Genomic DNA, 21,756 nt, shown 5'->3' on the forward strand with positions numbered 1-21,756 from the left:
TGACAACTTCCAATTGACTTCAGAATGCAACTAGAGCTTTTGATTATGCTTAATTCTCCCATCACCAGACCTCTGTTGAAGCAAATTTTCTCAGTGATACTCAAATTTGAGCCCCTCTTCATTACAGATCTCTTTCCACTCATACAATATAGTGTCAAACATAATTCCTTCCAAGGAACATTGTGTTTGGTCAGAAGTCAAAGAAGCACAAAAACATCATTTCATTCGGTTATTCTAGACTATCTTGTGTTTTGTGAATGAATCTATTATTTATAAGATTATTCATAGTCATGTGTGGAGCCTGGGGATGCAAACCTTGTCTTCTCTCATTTGATTATGTATTATGGTATAAAACAGCGCCTGCTTAGGACTTGCTCTAGCAAAGTTATTAACAACAAGTCTCTCTCAGCTCTCTCCATTTAAGTCTTCCACACTTGAAGCCCTGTTATCTCCTGATTGCTCAGAACCACTTCCCATGGTGCTATCTGCATGGAAAATACCCGTGCACTGTGCCCAAACATTTGATCATTTACACCTATCTTCTGTACTTAACTGTCCTTTCGTCCATCTCAAACAAAGGACCACTCTGTCCTTGGTATGCTCCCTTAGTTTGTTATACATATTTCTAGTAGCACTCATCTCTTTGCTCAGTTCTCTGTTCACTTGCCTCTTGCCTGTCTTAGTTGTCCTTGTATTTCCTGCACATTGTCTAAATTATAGCACATTCTTGGCATTGCTTAAATCCTTTCCTAGTGGTTACATGAATGTGAACAAATAAGTTCAAGTTAAAACTATAACACTTGATCTCTATTGCCCTTTAAATTCTAATACTTAAATTTTAACTATCTAGTGAGTCTATCACCTCTCTCTAAAATTTTTCCAGTATAAAACTTTTCCTTTTTCTTTCTTTCTTTTTGTGAGACAGGGTCTCGGTCTCTCTGTCACCCAGGCTGGAGTGCAGTGGCATAATCACAGCTCACTGCAACCTCGAACTCCTGGGCTCAAGTGATCTTCCTATCTCAGATGCCTAAGCAGCTGGAACCACAGGTATGCTACCACGCTTGGCTAATTTCTTAATTTTTTTTTTTTTTTTGGAGATGGGGTCTCCCTATGTTGCCCAGGCAGATCTTGAATTCCTGGGTTCAAGTGATCCTCCCGCCTTGGCTGCTCAAAGTGCTGGGTTTACAGGTATGAGCCACCGTGCCCAGCCTAAAATATTCCTAATATACAGAGAAGTACAGCAAGCAATATGCCCACCACCCAAATTTATGTGATACTTTTAAAATTCCTTCATATTCCTTTGATAAATTATGAAAAAAATCTAGAACCCCTTTATTAACTATCTTGTTAGTCAACTAGAATCCTTTCATTTGGAATTGTGTGTTGTATGTATGGGATTACCGAAGAACAAAATGAACAGTAAAGCACCTTGCCTACTTTGCATACCTAAAATTATGAATTTAATAACTAAAAAAAGATTTCTAAACTTTTTAGGAACCTCGATTTTAGTTGCAAGCCACATTCATTAAAATGTGTGATATATAAATTATACATATCAGATAATGTTTTAAAAAGAGATAATAAAAAGAAAGATTTTTTAAAAATTGCTTGTAATCTACAAGTGAAGTACCAGGTTTTGCCACTAGAGGGAAGCTACCTTCAAACGCAATAAAAGTTTTTTTTCCTTTTTTCTTTCTTTTTTTTTTTTTTTTTGCCTGTAGTTCAACAAGTCCTCTCCGTTGTCTGGTCAGATATTTGGCCAACATACAAATCAGTACCCTTCATCAACAATAAATGTAATGACAATGTTTAATTAAATAAGAGTCCTTTTTTTTCCTAAGAGCTAGAAAGAGAAACAAAGAACCATATAACTGGCAACTGCAATTTGCGTCCCTCTAGAGGCAAAAGGAAATCTATAATTTGCCTTGAGAAAGTGAGAAAAGATCAACAGGCAAAGACAGAAGCAGCGCCAAAGTGCAATCTTATTCCTTTACCATCTGTCACAATCACTGTCATTCCCCAAAGGCCATGTTTAAAAATGAGACGAGAGGGCTCCTAAGAACTTGAAAATGGTCAGAGTTCTGAATCACACTGAAACATTAAAACTCAACAATACCAGCCAGCAATTGCTAGAAATCAAGAGTAAAAATGTCTTCCAGTATAAGGCCACGGTGGGGAGAGGAGTTTTAAAACAAGGGGGTAAGAGAAAGAAAATGATCCCCACATAAGCCTTTAGAAATCTATTTCATGAATGGTGGCTTTATGTCTTGAAATTTCTTTACTTGGTGTATTGAATTAAAATATACAGTTGCAATTTCAAGAATTATTATACTGCCATGATTTGAACAGGTGAATTCATATTCCATGTGACAAATTTCAAATTGCTCAGCTGTTGTATACCAACAAAAATCAATCAGGCATACAATTGCAGTCGTAAGTCATGGATTGACCACGTTGCTATCTTTTTGGGTTCTTAGGCTCTCTACCACTTGGGGGCAGACTGAACAGCAACAGAAAAGGAGGAGCAATAGCATAAGCAACCTTCTCAACAGAGTCTCTAAGTGTGTTTTCAAACATAAGTGGGTGAATGGAAGCCACTCAACATCCATTAAAATCTGTTTCAAACATACCTGCAGAATGCAGACATTATGACATAGTCAGAGATTCATTTGAATAATTTCATATTGAAGTTTTACATGGAAAAAAAGGCATATTCTATATTGTCCTTCACCACCACTGTCCATTCCAAGCATTATTGATAAAGGGAAAAGATACAAAAGAGTTTTCTTTGTTATTTTCCTTTCCTCTTCAGAGGCTTCAATTGAAGCTGTCTTACTTGTAGCACACTCAATCGTAGTACAAACTTTCCAGTCAACGGACCTCAAAAGGACAAATTCTAACGAACAAAGGCCTAGACTACTTAGATATTCAATGTTGTTCTGTCAATCAGCATGAGCAATTGGGTTATCAGTTTGCAGAAACGTTAAAAAGGCCCAAAGACAAATTCTAGTCTTACTTAACAGGAGACTTCTGTATGTATGCCTCATCAGTGACTGAAGTCACTCTAATAAAAATCCTTATTTCTGGGCAAGGGAGACATTAAACAATACAGGATATAAAAGAACGGTTAATTATTTATCCAGAGTTAGAATAATGTATGCATAAAATGAACCAGAATTCTGTGACTTTATCTTTTACTTTCGTTAGATTCAAAGAATGAACTTCCTAACACCTGGCACATAAGCAATTAAGCTCATAATGGACTTGGCCATTGCCCATATTGTCAATATGGCAAGAGCAGATTAAAATGAAAAATAGAAACATAATTACTTTCCAGGTATTATATTATTGGGTAAGGAGCACAGACTAATCATAATCATTGACTTGGCCATGTCTCTAGAAGACGGATCTGCCAGATTTAAATGGAGAAATATAGACTTTGATAGAAGATGGATTAGAACTATTGTCATCTAAGAGTCTCAAATGCACGAAAGCAATCCTGATGACCTTAAGTACAATAATTTCATAAATAATATTACCTTGACATTGATTTATATAAAATGTCAACCATCTTTAATTTCTCAATCATAATATGTAGTAGAGATCATTGGCTGGTTCACGGTAGCACTTACAACTTACAGGGCAATTACTACATCCTAGGCATTGTATTTAGGCATTTCACTTTACATATATTATCTAATTTAGTACTTGACCTTATAAAGTCCTTATTTCATAGATGAGAACATCCAGGTTTAAGTAATTTGTGCTAAGTAGTTTGTGCAAGTGGTGAGTCCTAGTTTGAATCAACTTGTTTTACTTTAAAATGCATGATTTCAATTTATATAGTCTCTTGCTAATTAGGATTCTGGTTTGCTAATATTCCAGAACAGACATAATGGCAAACATAAATAATATAAATATTTGTATTCATAACGTCATCCATAATGGTCAAACGGGCCCCTGCAGCAGATGTTCCTAATGCAGTATCTGTATTATTCTATGTTTTATTCATGGAACTAGAGTATTGGAAGAATACATAAGGTGACCAGTCATAAAACTACATCACCGGCTGCGCGTGGTGGCTCAGGCCTGCAATCCCAGCGCTTCGGGAGGCTGAGGTGGCGAATCACCCGAGGCCAGCAGTTCCAGACCAGCCGGGCCAACATGGCGAACCCCATCTCTACTAAACTACAAAATGGCGGTGCACGCGATTCCAGCTGCTCCGGAAGCTGAGGCACCATCACGGCTTGAACTCGGGAGGCGGAGCTTGCAGTGAGCGGAGACTATGCCGCTATACTCCAGCCTGGGCGACAGAGCCAGACCCTGCCTCAAAAAAAAATAAAGTAAAATGAATTACATCCCCCCACCTTCTTCACAATGTGAGGCCTTGTATGAAAATGTTGGACAACTTCCTGTCTCCGCGCCCCGGCCCCCGAGCAGCCTCCGCCGAATCGGGCCCCCGCCCGAACCCCGCCGAACCCCGCCGAACCCCGCCGAACCCCGACGAGCCCCGCCGAACCCCGCCGAACCCCGCCGAACCCCCGCCGAACCCCGCCGAACCCCCCAGGGCCCCCAGCCCGGCACCGCGCAGCCCCCGCCACCGCCTTGCAGCGGAAGATGGCTGTGCCCCCCACATAGGCGGATCTTGGGATGTCTTCACCAAGGGCTGTGGACTGGCTTAACAAAGCTTGATTTGAAAACGAAATCTGAGTGGAGTTCACAGGCTCAGGCTCAGCCAACACTGAGATCACCAAAGTGACGGGCGGTCTGGAACCCAAGTACAGATGGATGAGTGCGGCTGGAGGCCCACGGAGAAATGGAACCCCGACAATACACGAGGCACCGAGATGACCGTGGACGGCCAGCGTGCCGGTGGACTGAGGCTGACCTTCCATTCATCCTTCTCCCCTAACCCTGGGGAAAATGCTAAAATCAAGACAGGGTACAAGTGGGAGCACATTGATCGGGGCTGTGACGTGCATTTCCACGTGGCCGGGCCTTCCATCCGGGGTGCGCCGGTGCTGGGTTGCCGGGTTACAGGCCTGGCTGGCCGGCTACCAGATGAATTTTGAGACTGCAAAGTCCTTCCTGAGTGACCCAGAGCAACGTTGCGGTTGGCTCCAAGACTGATGAATTCCAGCTTCACACTAATGTGAATGAGGGGACAGACAGAGTTTGGTGGCTCCATTTCCCAGAAGGTGAACAAGAAGTTGGAGACTGCTGTCCCTCTCGTCTGGACAGCAGAGAACAGTAACAACGTGCTTCAGAGTTACAGGCAAGTATCAGATTGACCCTCATGCCTGCTTCTGGACTAAAGTGAACAACTCCAGCCTGATAGGTTTAGGATACACTCAGACCCTAAAGCCAGGTATCAAACTGACACTGTCAGCTGTCCTGGATGGCAAGAACGTCAATGCTGGTGGCCACGAGCTTGGTTCAGGACTGAAATTTCAAGCATAAACGGATACTGTACAAGTGTTTAATTTAAAACTATTTTGCAGCATAGCTACCTTCAGAATTTAGTGTATCTTTTAATGTTGTATGTCTGGGATGCAAGTATTTCTACACATATTAGACCGCCAGGTTAAAGATGATTCAGCTTTAGGATATTACCCTTTCAGAGGGACAGAAGAAACGCCATTTCCAAAAAAAGTACTTTCAGTGGTAGACTTGGGGGGAACTCGATAGCCCCTTTGAGATGCCAGGTTTCTTTTTTATCTAGAAATGCCTTCAAGTGGTAGGTGATAATATGTAGGCACTTTGTAAATTCATAGTGAGTAAATGAATTAAATTATGATTTCCTGAGAATTGAACCTTGGTTTCGTAACCCTAATTGAAGAGAGACTCGCTGCTTGACAGTGTGTACAAACTCACCTGAATGAGACTTTTTAGACAGATCTTCATGACCTGTTCCCACCCCAGTTCATCGTGGTCACCTCTTTTACACCAAATGGTCTGCAGGCTGTGGTCACTGTTTCTTTTTTGCCATTTTGGGGTGGAGAAGGTGGATGTGATGAAGCCAGTAATTCAGGACTTATTCCTTACTGTGTTGTGTTTTTTTTGCCCTTGCACCAGAGTAAGAAATAGCTTCTAGGAGCTCCAGCTATAAGCTTGGAAGAGTCTGTGTGATTGTAATCACATGGTGACAACAGTCAGAAGCTAAATTGGACTTCTTTTGTATTCTCATCAATTTGTTTTTTAACAGTTTAATGGGTACATTCTAGAGTCTTCCATTTTGTGTGGAATTAGATCCCTTCAAATGCTGTAATTAACATCACTTACAGAAACTTGAATAAAGTATTGAAACCTCAAAAAAAAAAAATGCTGGGCAATAAGTTACAAGCAAAAAACCCTGGCTCTTTTTAAAATGAAACAAACTCATCAGCCTCTTACCCTTTTGCCTTTTATCATTCTTTTCTTTCTTTTTTAAATCAGCTTTCTTCGTTGAATGTCATTCTTATTATTCCATACATAAGATGCTGTGCAAACCTTGCCATCCATGTAGCCAGTTACATTGGGAAGGCCGAGAAACTTGCCAAAACATTGGAGGTATATATTCATAATTTGTATACAGCATTAACTTTCAAAAATCTTTTACTAGCAGTTGAATAAAATTCCTAACTGATAACAGCACAGTTTTAAAAAAAATGTGAGTGAAGGGATTAGAGGATATGAATTCAAAGTCACTTCTAGCTTTTAAATTTTATGATTTTATTTGATTAAGCATCTCAAAGTTGAGAGACGAACGAATCAACTTCACAAGCATTTACTGTTTGGTCCAACACTGTAAAATTTGATTAAGTAAAGCCCAGACTTGTTGGAATTCATCACACAACGCCATTCACCCTCAGACCTTGTAACTCAAATATGTGAGAGTAGATTGATCTGATAAAAATCAATGTGGTCTAAATAATGAAATTTAATTTCCATTTAAAATTGTGTGCTTGTTTATATATAGTTATACTTACCATGCTTCTACTTATGTCGCTATTCTAAGACTATTCTGCAAATAAGACCTTTGTGTAGTTCCAAGTTCATATTATTAGTTTGCAAAAAGTTGATTTTTGTTTCCTCCATTGTACACAGAAGGAAACTGAGGCTTTGAAGACATTAAGGCACTTCCGGAATCACAGTAATGTGATCCAGCTTTCTTCTCCCTATACCACATTGTTTTATTTTCATTGTTTTTATTATTCAGAATATTCATAAACTTAAACAATACTAATTTTGCTAATGAGATAAATACAAAACAAAAATAAGTTTGTTTTTCACAAGACAAACCCTACCCACATTCCCTACAGCAGTTATATGGGATAACCTTGCTCTATGATGAACTGAATGAAACAATTTGGGGAAATAATTTTCTCTCTCTGCTCTCCCACCCTCAATGGCTTGATATATAATGCCTTGTGTACAATCTTGTCAAAATACAAGAAATAGATGATATATTTTCTAACACTTCCCTGTCAACCCTGTGATATTAGAATTCTATGATTCGCAGTCTATTCTCTGGTATATTTGTAAAATGACATGCAAGACACAGAAACTGTTAAGTCTTGGAGTCACAGAACATCTCCCTGAACAACCTGATAGCAGAATCTCATGCATAAATTTTAATCCTGTTGAATCAATGTTATAATTATTAGGCTTAGTAACTAATGACATAGTCACTAGTGTTGGTTTTGACTTAAGATAAAACACCTTAAAACAAAAACACATCAGTAACATGTAGAAGAGAACTCTGCTTAAAGAAGAAGGCCAAATGCTAGATGCAATTCTTTAAAAAGTCAGTAACTAAAATATGGAGTCAAGTCAGCATGTAGAATAAGTAAGATGGGTAGCAATGGAATCTAAGTTGGGGTTTTCAATTTGCAGGTGGTATATGGATAATCATTTTCAGTGCTTGCGGAATGTTTGTGGTGGGCCCCTCCCTCCAGAAACATGGCTAGATTGCCTTCTGACTTCTTTGTGGTTGTGTGTGGTATGTGACTTGTAACCTATGAGTTATAACAGAATATGGCATGCATTACTATGGGCTGAGGGATTTATGTTGATACAAAAGCTTCCAGAACTCTCCTTTCTCTCAGCCACTATCACCAGGGTGTCAACATTCCTTCACCCTGGATACTGAAGGAAAGTCAACACTTATGCCAGAGCAAGGCCCCGGCCAAACTGAAATAGGCATGTAGCCCAAGGACTGATAGACCTTAGACCTTTTTAAAAAAAAGTTTGCTTTTAAAAACAGTGATCCTTCCTGGGCACGGTGGCTCACACTGTAATCCCAGCACTTTGGGAGGCCGAGGCAGGCAGATCACCTGAGGTCAGGAGTTTGAGACCAGCATGACCAATGTGGAGAAACCCCATCTCTACCAAAAATCCAAAATCAGCCAGGCGTGGTGGTGCACACCTGTAATCCCAGCTACTCGGGAGGCTGAGGCAGGAGAATTGCTTGAACCCAGGAGGCAGAGGTTGTGGAGAGCCAACATTGCAACATTGCACTCCAGCCTGGGCGACAAGAGCGAGACTCTGTCTCAAAAACAAACAAACAAAAAAACACAAAACAAAATAAAACAAAAAAACACTGATCTAGAGACTGGGAATGGTTGGGGAAGGTAGGGATAGGAAGAGATTTGTGAAAAAATACAGAATTACAGCTAGATATGAGGAATAAGTTCTAGTATTCTATACCACCATGGGATGACTATAGTCAACAATAATACACTATATAATTTCAGATAGTTAGAAGGACCATACAGAATACTCCCAACACAAAGAAATGATTCATGTTTGAAATGATAGCTATGCTAATTACCCTAATTATTGCATATTATATGTATCAAAACATTATTATATACCTCACGAATATGTACAATTGTTATGTATCAATTAAAAAATTAAATGGAAAAACCACTGAAATTTGGGGACTGTTTGTTAACACAGCATCCCTTACCCATCCTGAGTGATAAAATAAAAATTGGTACTTGAAATAACAAATGGACACTTCGGCTTTCTCTTGTCCCTTTCATCTTTGTCTGATGGAAAGTGGAGTAGGCTACAAGAAGCATTTTCTTTTATGGATGCAGCTGCTAGGTTCCAATTAGAAATTTTAAGAAATGAAGATAAGCTTTGTATTGTCAGCTACGAAATTAACCATGAGTCTAAAAGTCAACAGAAAAGGTAAATAAAGGTCATAGCTTTGTTAGATTTGGTGATAATTAAGATTTCTGAATTTTTAAAATGTGTGTGTTGCATAATTTCCAGGAGTAGCTGCCATCTTGAATTCTGACATGTATGTCTCTGTTCACTCTCATGGTAGAGGAGGACTGTTTTCTCTTCGCTCATGTTAGACATTTTCACTCACCAATAGTGCAAACTATGTGTACCCTTCACTTAAGACAGTTAAAGTTTAAGAAAATATGTAGTCATTAAACTCTTCAATTTGCCAGAGGGATCTTTATGGCCTAAGAATGAAAACGATAAATTATCTGACTTGTCTAGTCACACTCACTCAAAAATCTTTAAAAATATATAGGTTTCTATTTTCTACATTAGATATTACTACTTCCATATTGGTTTGTGTGTGAATTGAAAGGTAAGACAAAAAATAAACATTAAAACACCCTCATTCACCTTCTCTTGTGTCCTTGCTTAGAGACAGCCATGGGAGATTTTCTATTTCTTTAAAGGCACTTATAAAACTGGCTTCATAAAATGCTGCCAACTAATACAGGTAAAACTCATCACTTGCCAACAATACATGAATGATATGATACAAGATGGAGATCAAAACATACTTAAAACCACTGACTGGTCATTTTGAAAGTTATCTAGATATGTAATCACAAAAATACTCAGTAAACAAAACTTCTACCTGTTTTTATTTATGAAGTATCAGGTGTTAGATACAAAAATAAGCTGAAAAACATCTGGAATTGAACGGGCTGTCACATATATATGCTCCAGAAGGATAAAAACTTAACAAGTTTTAAAATTTTCTGAATCATTTGTGTTTTTCTTTTTTGAGACGTAGTCTTGCTCTGTCACCCAGGCTGGAGTGCAGTGGGGTGATCTCAGCTCACTGCAACCTCTGCCTCCCAGGTTCAAGCAATTCTCCTCCCTCAGCCTCCCCAGTAGCTGGGATTACAGGCAGGCAACACCACATCCAGCTATCTTTATGCTTTTAGTAGAGACGGGATTTCACCATGTTAGTCTGTCTGGTCTTCAACTCCTGACCTCAAGTGATCTGACCACCTCGGCCTCTCAAAGTGTTGGGATTACAGGCGTGACCCACTGCACCCAGCCCTGAGTCATTTGTTTTGAGTGATGTATTAAAAGATGAAAGAATGAGATAGGTGTGTACTAGAAACAAATGATTATGAGAAAGAGATTAGTGATCCACATTAAAGCATATCCTACTAACATACCACAAGAATCCTGAGAAGTTAAGATTCAGTACTTTTCAAGTGAACCCAGTTAAATCCCCATTTCCTGTAAATCACGACTGCTGTATGGGAACTTTGATTTCACACTGAATCCTTTTTGTTCTTAATCACTGACCCAGTGGTTTCAAAACATTTTCAGCAATTATATTCTCACCAAAGATCATGATGATATGATGGTCTTAGCATTAGATCTTAGATGAGTTAAGAGCAAAACAGTAGAAGCCAATTAAATAGCCACATATATTTTCTAATTGACTAAATCTTTTAAAATCTAGTTTTGCAAAAATACAGTTTATCTGTGGAATCTGACAAATCATATATAAGACATATCTGATTGGAGCTACCAAAAGCACCAGGATATTTCTAGTGCACATACAATAGCACAGTATTGTTGGAAATACCTGATGTATGAAGTTTTGTGGCCTTTAGCAAAAACCAGAAACAAAGCTATAAAGAATGACAAGCACAAATTATAACCCAGTCAACTAATGAGAAAAAGAAAACATTAGAAATGAATACATATATTGGGGTAAATCTCTTATTACCAAAATTGATTTTTCCATGCATCTTAGATATTGTTTTGATTACATAAATTAAATGAGTCAGAAAATAAATTTAAATCTGCCCACAAAAATTCATAATAAAATGTATAGTGGATTACTTCTGCTATGACATTTCAATTCACTCATCAGAAGACATCTGATTACTCATGAGTGCTTATATTACATTAGCCTCTTCACTCATGACAAAAAGACCTAATCCATTATGGAGTTCTTTTATTTTTTTTTCACTTACAGTTCATCATTACTCTCCACACTGAATTCTATATTAAATAGTAATTCTATATTTAAATGACATTGTATTGGCAAATCTTGGTCTTATAGGGTTGTTCTAAATTATGTTTCATCTATTAGGATATTGGATAACTGTTCTGAAAAACAGGGCTTGATTCTTAAGAGAAACAAGATAATGAAGCTTTGCACAATACCATTTAATTTTGAGACATCTCAACTGGGAAGAAATGCACAATTTTTCTGAAAGACACAATTGCTCTCTCTGGAAATTAATATCTTTCTTTTTCTCTAGAACCAGATTTCAACTGAACTTCAAGACAAATAGACACAAGATAAATCTTTTCTTATATATCCTCAATTGCAGGAATTTTAGACTCCAAATAGAATTAGATCCATTGCCTTGCTTTCTTATCTGCTTTAGGGTTCTCAAGACACAGGAATTCATTTCTCCTGAAATGGGTCTTCAAAAACATCTTTCTCAATTTAATTTCTCATAGGTTCTCAATTGGCTGCAACATTCAATTTGAAGGTGTAGAGATTTACTTTTATCCAAAACTTTTTTTAGATACCATCAGACTACAAATAGGGACTAAATTGTATTAATGTTAGAGTTAGCTTTTTAAAGACAATTTCGCAATAAACAGGCTCTTAATTTGAGTTTATGTGTACATAAAATTTGATTTGTGATCCATTAAAGGAAATTTAAAATAAGAGGAAATTTTCCTCTTTCAGTCACTGAAACCCTAGGAGGGGATATAACTTTGAATGAAGAATATCTGCAAGGCCATGTCAGACAGTACATAGAAAACAAACTTGAAGCCTTTAAACCTTTTTAATGGAAGAAAGAGCTACTGTCTAACTACCGCTTGCTTTCCATTTTCAGTTACTATGAATTACATGCAGGAAGATTTTACATTAAGAAATGAAGGAAATCACTTTTGGCATTAATTTGTTTTAAGCCTTACTGTTGCTGTTTTACAAGTACCACTGCTTTAAAAATCAGTCATCTCCCTATGGACCGTTCAACAGTATCACAGACACAAATGTGGTTCTTGCTGATGTAAATGTCTGATTCCTCTTGGATTGTCCAGAGAAACATTTCAGCTAGGTCAGTGTCTCTGAAGAAAAGAAAGATGATATTTTGCCTTTTGCAGACATGGCAGCTGCCATCATTCATCTGGGAAGAGAGCTAAAAACACGGGACCAGAGATGAATCTGAGAGCCAAGCTCTTAGGAGTAGTGTTGCCAGACAAGCACATTTAATACAAGTATTTTTATGTACTAAACTTGGCAATCCTAATTATGAGACTTTCATTATCACTCAGTGGCTTCTTCCAGGAGACTCTGAATGAAGAAATCTCTCCATAAGCATGAAGGCACATTACAGCTAATCAATGGATAGAAGCTCTTTTCAGTCCCTCCAGATGGAAAAACCAGAATCTAGGTAGAACCAACTACAAAAGATTACTTCCCATTTTTTCTTCGAATTGGTATCACATGCTGCATTTCCCCTAAATCTGCTTTTGAGATGGATAATTAAGCACATAAACATATTTCTGTGAATTGTGTATTTACATATTTATGTATTGTGAGTATATAAATGTAAGACTTAATAACAACTGACATTTATTAGAATATATATGAAAGTAAAGGAAAATAAATTATGTTTTCTTAGATTTTAAACCAGTGGTTCTCAGTCCTAGCTATAAATTGAAATTACCTGGGATTTAAACAAAACGAAATAAAACAAACAAAATAAATAGCCGAATCTCAGCCCCATAATATGGGTACCTATGCCCATCATTAGTAGAGTCAGAATTAGTAGAGTCGGAATTCGAATCCAGTGTTCATTTAAACTCTTCATTTATGGTGGAGAAAATATTGGACTAAAAGTTTTGGATCAAGACTGAATCTTGGTCAGGTCTTAATCTTGACCTTGGATTAAATCCCAGATCAACCATTTTCTGTATGTACATCTATATAGTCAGTTATTTAACTTCTCTGAGTACAAGTCAGAATCTGAGAGAAATACCATTCTCTAAGAATTAGTTAGAATCTGAGAGAAATACAGTATGTTCAAGTAACCTACAAATTCTGTGCATAAATATATGCATTTTAGATTTTGGAAAGCTATGAAATTCCCCGGCCCCACTCGTTTCACTGAAGGTGATAAGTGGTGATGACTCTAGTATATGTCATAGCTCTATAAAGTTATGGAACCACAAGAATGCTCAGAAATGGTACTATTTAAATTTTTCAACATATATTTTAGTATTTATGTCTAGTATCCCGCATCCATCCTCCAGTTTTTCCTCCCAGGGCCTCTTCTATGAGTCTATTTGGATCTATCCAGCGTCACTGACACAACATTCAGAGTCCTAGGCCACTCAGGAAGTCTGCGTTCTTTCTCCCACGTGGACTAATGCCTAGGCTCCCCTGAACTCCTGACTATGCCCTTGGTTTATCTTTTATTACTCTTTTATTCATGTATCACTAGAAAACTGATGAAGATATTGTGAGTCAGAATGCCAAGAAGCCCAGGGAATCCAGATGAGATCTTCCTGCCTGCACAGAACAAGACTAAATATCTGGCTTAGACTTGTTATCTCTCACATGAAAAGAACGATTGCCACATTTTCCAAAAATCTTAAAATTAATATTTAAATTTAACTCTCCTTATATGCAGATTTAATTTGTAAACTTTGTATAAAAGCAATTTAGTTAAAAAAAAAAAAAAGGAAATATCTCCTTTCATCAAGATAAAAACTCATCTACCCAACTCATATATTGTCAATATTTTTAATATAATTCAGGTTGTTTCTAGAAGAAATTTCACATTTCCTAGATTTGACAAAAATATCCCCCACTCCTACTTTTTTAAAATTTTTTTGAGACGAGTTTCACTCTGTTGCTCAGGCTGGAGTGCAGTGGTGCGATCTCAGCTCACTGCAACCACCGCTTTGTGGGTTCCAGCGATTCTCCTGCCTTAGCCTCCAGAGTATGAGTAGCTGGTGTGATCTTAGCTCACTGCAACCACCACCTCGTGGGTTCAAATGATTCTCCCACCTTAGCCTCCTGAGTAGCTGGGATTACAGGCGCCCACCACCACGCTCAACTAATTTTTCTATTTTCAGTACAGATGGTGTTTTGCTATGTTGGCCAGGCTGGTATTGAACTCCTGACCTCAAGTGATCCACTAGTCTCAGCCTCCCAAAGTGCTGGGATTACAGGTGTGAGCTACCGCACCTTGCCCCCACCCCTGCTTTTTTGAAAAGCCTGATAAGTAGTATAAAGAATGGCAGGCCTTCGGGAAGAAGCCAGCAATGGGAGCCATGGGTAAGGTTGCCAGTAGACTGTTTAAAGAAACATGTTTTTGGTGATATTTTGGATTGTTCAGTTCACTGCAGCTATGCACTTTGACTTTATCCACTTCACCCCTGCATGCTTTTGTGTTTGCAATCCCTTAGCCAAGACGGTAAACTCTACTTTAAAATAACTAGCTTAATTTCTAGAAAATGTTATCTAATGTGTAATTTTCCAATACTATATAAAAGTAATATTAGTGTTAGGTTACATGGTTCCAACAAAATAAATAATTCTTTTTGGTCACAGACAACTCACCAGTTTGGCATCTCCTTATCTTTTTCATACCACCCATCAACATAAATTAACGAGGCCAGGATGCATGCATGAGTCACTTGATTTCCTATCCAATGAAGTTTATAGATCACAAGTACTAGAAAGTACCCTGTTTTTCAGAGAGCTATGTTCTACATGTTAAAGGCTGCAATTGTTCTGTGAAATATTTTAAGGTGACAAGGTATCTATTTGGCATTGGGAAAGAGGTGGCAAGAATGCATTATTAAATTGTTTGAAGATAACTAGAATGAAAAATGAAATTGTATATTGTCAGATGCAAAGATAATGCCTTTTGCAAACAATGCTTTTGTTTCTAAAGGAAGCAAAACACTATTAGCATGACATTTAATTTTCAATTTAAGAATTCTAGAAAAAAATGTTAGGGTGATTAAAAACAAAAGTTCTAAGATTACACATTCCTCTGATTTACTAAGCTGTGAGATATAAATGAACTTTTTTATTGTAGAATCATAGCAGAAAGATAACTTTCTCCCAAATATGAACTGACGTAAGTTTTACGTTATGTGGTATATGTCTCCATCTTTTTAGACAATGATTTTATTTCAAAATTCAATTTGGTTTCTAGAAAATAGTTAACTGGTCTATTAGTGAACTTACCTCTTTAAGAAAGGGTCACGCAGGATTTTTAAAAATACGTGTTTATTTTAACAGAAGCTAAGATTTTGCTATAGAAGAAACACTTTTGTTGCATTTTACAATTTAATGTGAGATATATTTCATCAAATTAACCATCATAGTTTATATTTTTGAGTTTATATATTTGCATTGCTTTGCCCAAATAACTGAATGCTTTAAAAAGGTGTATATGAATTCATAGTTTATTAATAGAATTGTATTTCACATGTAATTGAAAAAAGAGTTTTCAATTAAAAGAAACCATGTGAGAGATTTGTAAAAGGGAGTTTTTATCCAATTAGAAAAAATAATGTTTCAAAATTTTTAAACAAGATTATTTAAACATTCAAGACTTACATAAATACGTCATTGGTTACTGAATATATGAATACATTATAATAAATTTATTATTTGATCAAATTTCAAAACTAAGATAAAACATTTATTATCATTCAATATTTAAGTGAGTTTTCTTTCTATTGTTACTTTTTAAAAGAAGAGGAAAAAATAGAATGTTCTAATTATTTCCTAAACTGAAAATATTTTTGTATCTCTAGATTTGTTTTTTTTGTCTATATAACAATAAAGAAACTACCTGAAATCAGTATATATTACAGAATATCTTCAAAAGAATAAAAGGGCATAGACAGACATACATATTAATCCTTATGTAGATATTCAGGTTCACTCTTGTTCAAATGTTAGAAAGCGCATTTCATACTCCATCTGGAGAACGTTGAATAAATTTAAATTTTTAGTGCTATTGTCCCATGAAAGAAGTCTGATTATTTTTCAAAATTCAAAGATTTTTTTAGTTTGTTTTCTTTTCCTTTTTTTGTGACTTGCACTTTGGAAAATGACAAAATTGGTGCAGAACTTGGAGGAAAGGTGCTACTCTTCAGGCTGAGAAGGCTTCCTTCCATAAGCTTTAATTTAATTTTGACAATGCCCATGTGAACATGGGCAAATTCACAGATTTTAATTTAATGCTTCAGAGTCTCAGATAAAGGGGGGACAGACAATATCTCAACACCATAGACTGTATCCTTCTGTCCTTTTTACATCCCACCTGAGAACACCATCCCCAAATGTGTCAGCTTAGAGTGCTGATGTATTGCTGTGCATGACACATTCTGGGACCTGGAGATGTAGGCAACCTTCAGTTTTATAGTCTCACACTCAGAAAAAGCAATCAGAGTGATTTGCTGGGAAATAGAGTGAAGAATGCTACCAAAAGGGCAGTTGAAATCCCTTGTTTTGCCCTCTTTTATGACTGCAAAGGCAATGTTTAAAAATTCCACATTGACAATAAGGTGTTTATTGTACATTTTAACAGCCACACTTGAAGATTATTTATTTTTCAAATGTTACAAAACAAGAGTAAAAATCTCCCTAAAATAAAAGTAAAATAGCCTTCTGCTTTTATTGAGCAACTCTTCAAATATAATTGTACCTAAATTAACTCACTGAGGCCAACAAATAGAGTCCTTATTCAGCAAATAAATATTCCCAAAGGGGTCAAAGGGGTTGAAAGTAGGTTCTTTTAAATACCAGTCACAATAAAGCCCGAAGAGAAATAAGTAATGCAGTACAGAGAACTGCACCTGATCATTTTTAGCATAAAATACTGCAGACTTAAAAACGCATTTATCAACACCGCAGCTTACCTACGTATGCTCTCCCGAACTGACACATCACAAGCAAATTTACTCCCCTCCAAGAACAATCTGCTCAGCACAATACATTGATACACACACTATATCTATCATGCTGTTATTCGACCAGAAAAGATCACATTTTCTAATACAAATAAAGTGGAAATGGTTCTTCCAATTTAAGGTCCATAAAACACTTATTAAAGATAAAAGCAGGTTATTTAGCAATATTGGCCTTCGTGAGATGCAGTATGTGCCACAGAATGAAATAGAAATTTCAGTGATGGAAAATCATTCTCCTTCCCTCTTGATAGTATAATAACCTTTTAAATCATGTTTGACATTTGTAAGCTGAGTGAGCTGGCAGCCCTGAAAAGCCTATGCAGTAATATATGTGGCAGACCTTTTCTGTAGCAGTAATCGCATTGCTGTGTCTAACGGCTCTCACTTCACGTGGCCGACTGGGCCCCAAGAGACTGATTTGACTCTGCCTTTCTCAAGCCACTGGTTGCTAATGTTCCCTATTATGAGGAAAGCAGAAACATGCCTTCAGGCAATGGCCACTCTGCTAGAGGTTCAACCACCAGCCAACCTTCTGCTGAGCTTTTTTTGTTTTAAACTATTAAATATGCACATGCGTTATACAAAAGGGGTTCTTTGTGCTTCAAACCAACAATATGACAGCGATATTTACTCTGCTCCAATTGCTAATCTGACAAGCTCCATCTGGTAAGCAGACCCTTTATCTTCTCATCACCCTAAATCTCTGAAGGAAAGTGGACACTAGCGGCATATGTCCATGGCTGGTCCTTATGCTTAATGAGGTAGAATATTTATAGGTTGAAACTTTAAGGACACCTAGGAGATGTGTTAGTTGATGTTGAGAAAGAAAGCTATCCCACTAAAGAGGGCTACACGAGTCTATTTTCTGTCACACCGCATTTCATTTGCAAAGGAAGCCCAGTACCACTTCTTACAAAGGTGAAGTTGAAATGTGATTTTTCTCAAAATGTTTAATAATCCTAAAGAGCTACCTTCAATGTCCCCAGATAAAGTTCTGCTTATCCCTAGCATGTGCACATATATATAAAATATAATATTTCATTGTCAGATAAAGATTGAATATATTAAAGATGTACAATATGATGATTTTATTTTTATGTATACACACACATTGTGTAATAATACAATCGAATTAATTAACGCAACCATCACCACCCATTATGTACAAAATATGGTCAAAGTTTACAAACTCAGTTATAACATACCCCTATATTTTAATTGCCTTATCGTTATTCCCTACTCAAATAAAAGCATTGTGAATGCAATAAATATAGATTATTTCATAAGTCCACATAGTAGATGCTATTAATATTAGTTGTTCAAATAAATGTATACATTTTCCCTCTCTTATAAACACAGAATACTTATATTTCACACAGGAATAAATGTGATACCAAAACAAACCTACCTTAGCCCCCAAATCAAATTTATAGGCAGGTTATTTTTGTCTTCCATAGTTTATCAAACAGCTTCATTTATCTTGTCCTTTTTCAACCATTCAACAACTTAACTAGGGAGTATCCACTCTGTGTGATCTGTACTTAAACAGAAAATATTCTAGAAATTCAAACTTCCAAATTAATATGGTACCCCATGCCTACAATTGAATCTATGGTGCTTTGTAGCAATATAGAAAGAACATGGCATGGAGGAACTGTTATACCCACATGCCCAGAAACAAAGTGTAATTTCAGAGAATTAGCAAAAAGATCTATCTTTGCATTTGATAGCACATTAAGTCCCATGAATTCCATCTACGGAAGGACTGATTATAATTAAAGCTGATGTGCACCTATCAAGGAAAGATATATTAGTGTGTTTTTCCATTCAAAGCTGATAAAACATCTGAGCAGTAAAGATAAAATATTCCCTTACTCAATTTGTATTTTATATACAACCTAAAGCCAACTTTATCCTATGGGGATTTAAAAGCATCTGAGACTTTGGTTCAGAAGTGGGAAATAAATGATGAAATTTCCTTGGCCATTTTCTGGGTCACTTTCTCAATAAAAAGGTCATAGTCAGCTGCTGTTGCTGCCTTCCAAGTCTATATTTCAACTATATTCATGCATTCTTCTATCTTTTTATCATTTAGAGGATACTTAATGTATTTTCCAATAGATACCTGAAATTACAGTTGACTTTAAAACCTCTCATACTAATCGAGTGAGCTGGAACATGCTAAATAAGAGATCTGGAAATCTGGCATTATCACTTAGATTTGGTGTCCACATCAGCATAACCTTTTTGAATTTCTAGCGAAGAATGTATATCAATTATACAGAAATACACACGGGTGCAATTATTAGTTTAATGATTTCATTTGCTGAGCTAGTATGACCCACAATTGTTCAGGGGTGATTATGGGAGACGAGGAAGGGAAGCATGTAGAAGGCCTAATGAAGAGAAATAAGGCTTTAGTCAGAAGAATACTAAACTTGTATTAAGGGTGCACCACAAACAAGACACTGTTCTAAGTAGTTTACATGTATTAATTAGTTCAATCTTTACAACCACCCTATGAGATAGGTACTATTAATATCTTTTTTTATTATTATTATTGAGAAAACAGACTCAGGTCAGGTTTGGTGGCTCACACCTGTAATTCTAGAACTTTGGGAGGCCAAGACAGGAGGATCATTTAAGGCCAGTAGTTTGAGACCAGCCTGGGCAACATGGCTAGATGCTGTTTCTATGGGAAAAAAAAAAAAAAGTTCTTTACTGAGTCAGGTGTGGTGATGCACACCAGTAGTTCCAGCTACTTGGAAAGCTGAGGTGGAAGGATTGCTTGAGCCCAGGAGGTCAAGGCTGCAGTGAGCCATGACTGTGCCACTGCACTCCAGTCTGAGTGACAGAGTAAGACCCTGTTTCTTAAAAAAGAAAGAAAGAATTTAAAAAAGGAAAAAAAAAAAAAAAAAGGAAATTGAAGCTCAGCAAGGTCAAGCAATTTATCTGAGGACACACAGCAAGTATGTAATAAAATTGGGGAGTTTAACCCCAGAGTGATACATTTAACCACTACAGCCTGAATTTAGTAAAAGAGTTACAACATTTAAATGTTAGCTTCTAAAGTAAAAAGAAGGTATCATTTTAACTATGATGAGAACAAAGAGGACTAGAAAAAGGGATTTTTCAGTTGAGTGTTTATGCCTAACTTTTCAAATGAATGGCATAGGCAACTTAATCGTGCTTTGCTCATGTGTGAATTTAGATATCCACACCTATATGTATGATAGGAACATTTTAAATATTTGACAAGTGAATGAATTGATAATTGAATAAATATATAGATTGCTGTATATTTATATTATTCTATACTTTTGGAGCAATACATCATATGCAATTTCAGAAGTGATTGGAGTCTTCATATAAGTAGTTAGGAGCCTCCACTGCCTATCGCTTCATAAATTACACTTAGTCAATGCAATTCATTATATTATCAGCTATGGTGGGAATTGTTTTAACCCTAGTCTCCCCCAGAATAATTATTCTGATAATAATATTAGTAATAATATTAGGAAATTGTACTCTTTAAAAATCTTATGTAAAGCATGAATAAAATCACCTTAGAAATCTTTATTTTTTTAAATCAGTAATATATATTTTCAATTTAAAAATATGTCTATTAGGCCAGACACAGTGGTTCATGCCTGTAATCCCAGCACTTTGGGAGGCCAAGGTGGGTGGATCAACTGAGGTCAGGAGTTCGAGACCAGCCTGGCCAACATGGTGAAACCCTGTCTCTACTTAAAATACAAAAGTTAGCTGGGCATAGTGGTGCATGTCTGTAATCCCAGCTACAAATCTCCTGAGGCAGGAGAATTGATTGACCCCAAGCGGTGGATGTTAGTGGGCGAGATCATGCCACTGCACTCCAGCCTGGGTGACAGAGTGAGACTCTGTCTAATAAATAAATAACATGTCTATTATTTCAGTTTAGGTTTAAAGTAAGCCCCCCAACTCTCCTATTTTAGGTAGCTGCCCCTAAATGTCTCCTGTAAAGAAATTCTAGAGACATCCATTATAAGAAATGTTGAGACTTTAATAAGAAAACTGATGCAGAGAGGAGATAGAGAGAAAGTAAAAGGTCATAGAGTTTATTTAAAAAGTAAGGAAATACCGCCTAAATGGGAAAATGGCTAGGTTTATATCCCGCAATTTCCTCTTCCTCTTATCAACAATTTATTTTTTTTTAATTTAGCCTGTTAGCATCAGTATTTTTGTAGCATAGCAGAGCGAGAACTAAAAATTCCAAAGACAGATATAAAAATAACCTTTTCAAAATTAGAAAAAAAGAACAGATGGGTTGGGCTGCTACATTCATGCTCTGTACATTTTACCAAGTTGAGTTATAGGAGTAACTATCTCTTTGGGTCCCTGCCTAAATACCCAGTTAGAGCCTGAATCTTAAGGTACTGTTGATTATTTTCAATTCTGAGTAGCTGCTCTATAAACTAAATCAGCTCTCTAAATAACTCTTTCTTAGAATAATTTTTGGAATATGTGAGGCAGCATAGCAAATGATAA

The 21,756-nt window shown here is 36.7% G+C and overlaps 1 protein-coding gene and 1 pseudogene across 5 annotated transcripts in view; one reads left to right on the plus strand and one right to left on the minus strand.

Annotated features, from left to right (window-relative positions):
• The window catches only part of ROBO2 (roundabout guidance receptor 2), a 602,415-nt gene that overhangs the window by 335,149 nt on the left and 245,510 nt on the right, over positions 1-21,756 (minus strand). The window lies entirely within an intron of this gene.
• LOC106995647 (non-selective voltage-gated ion channel VDAC1 pseudogene) lies at positions 4,618-5,460 on the plus strand (annotated as a pseudogene).

Source organism: Macaca mulatta, chromosome 2 (genome assembly GCF_049350105.2).
Source record: "Macaca mulatta isolate MMU2019108-1 chromosome 2, T2T-MMU8v2.0, whole genome shotgun sequence".
In the NCBI taxonomy this organism is placed as follows: Eukaryota; Metazoa; Chordata; class Mammalia; order Primates; family Cercopithecidae; genus Macaca; species Macaca mulatta.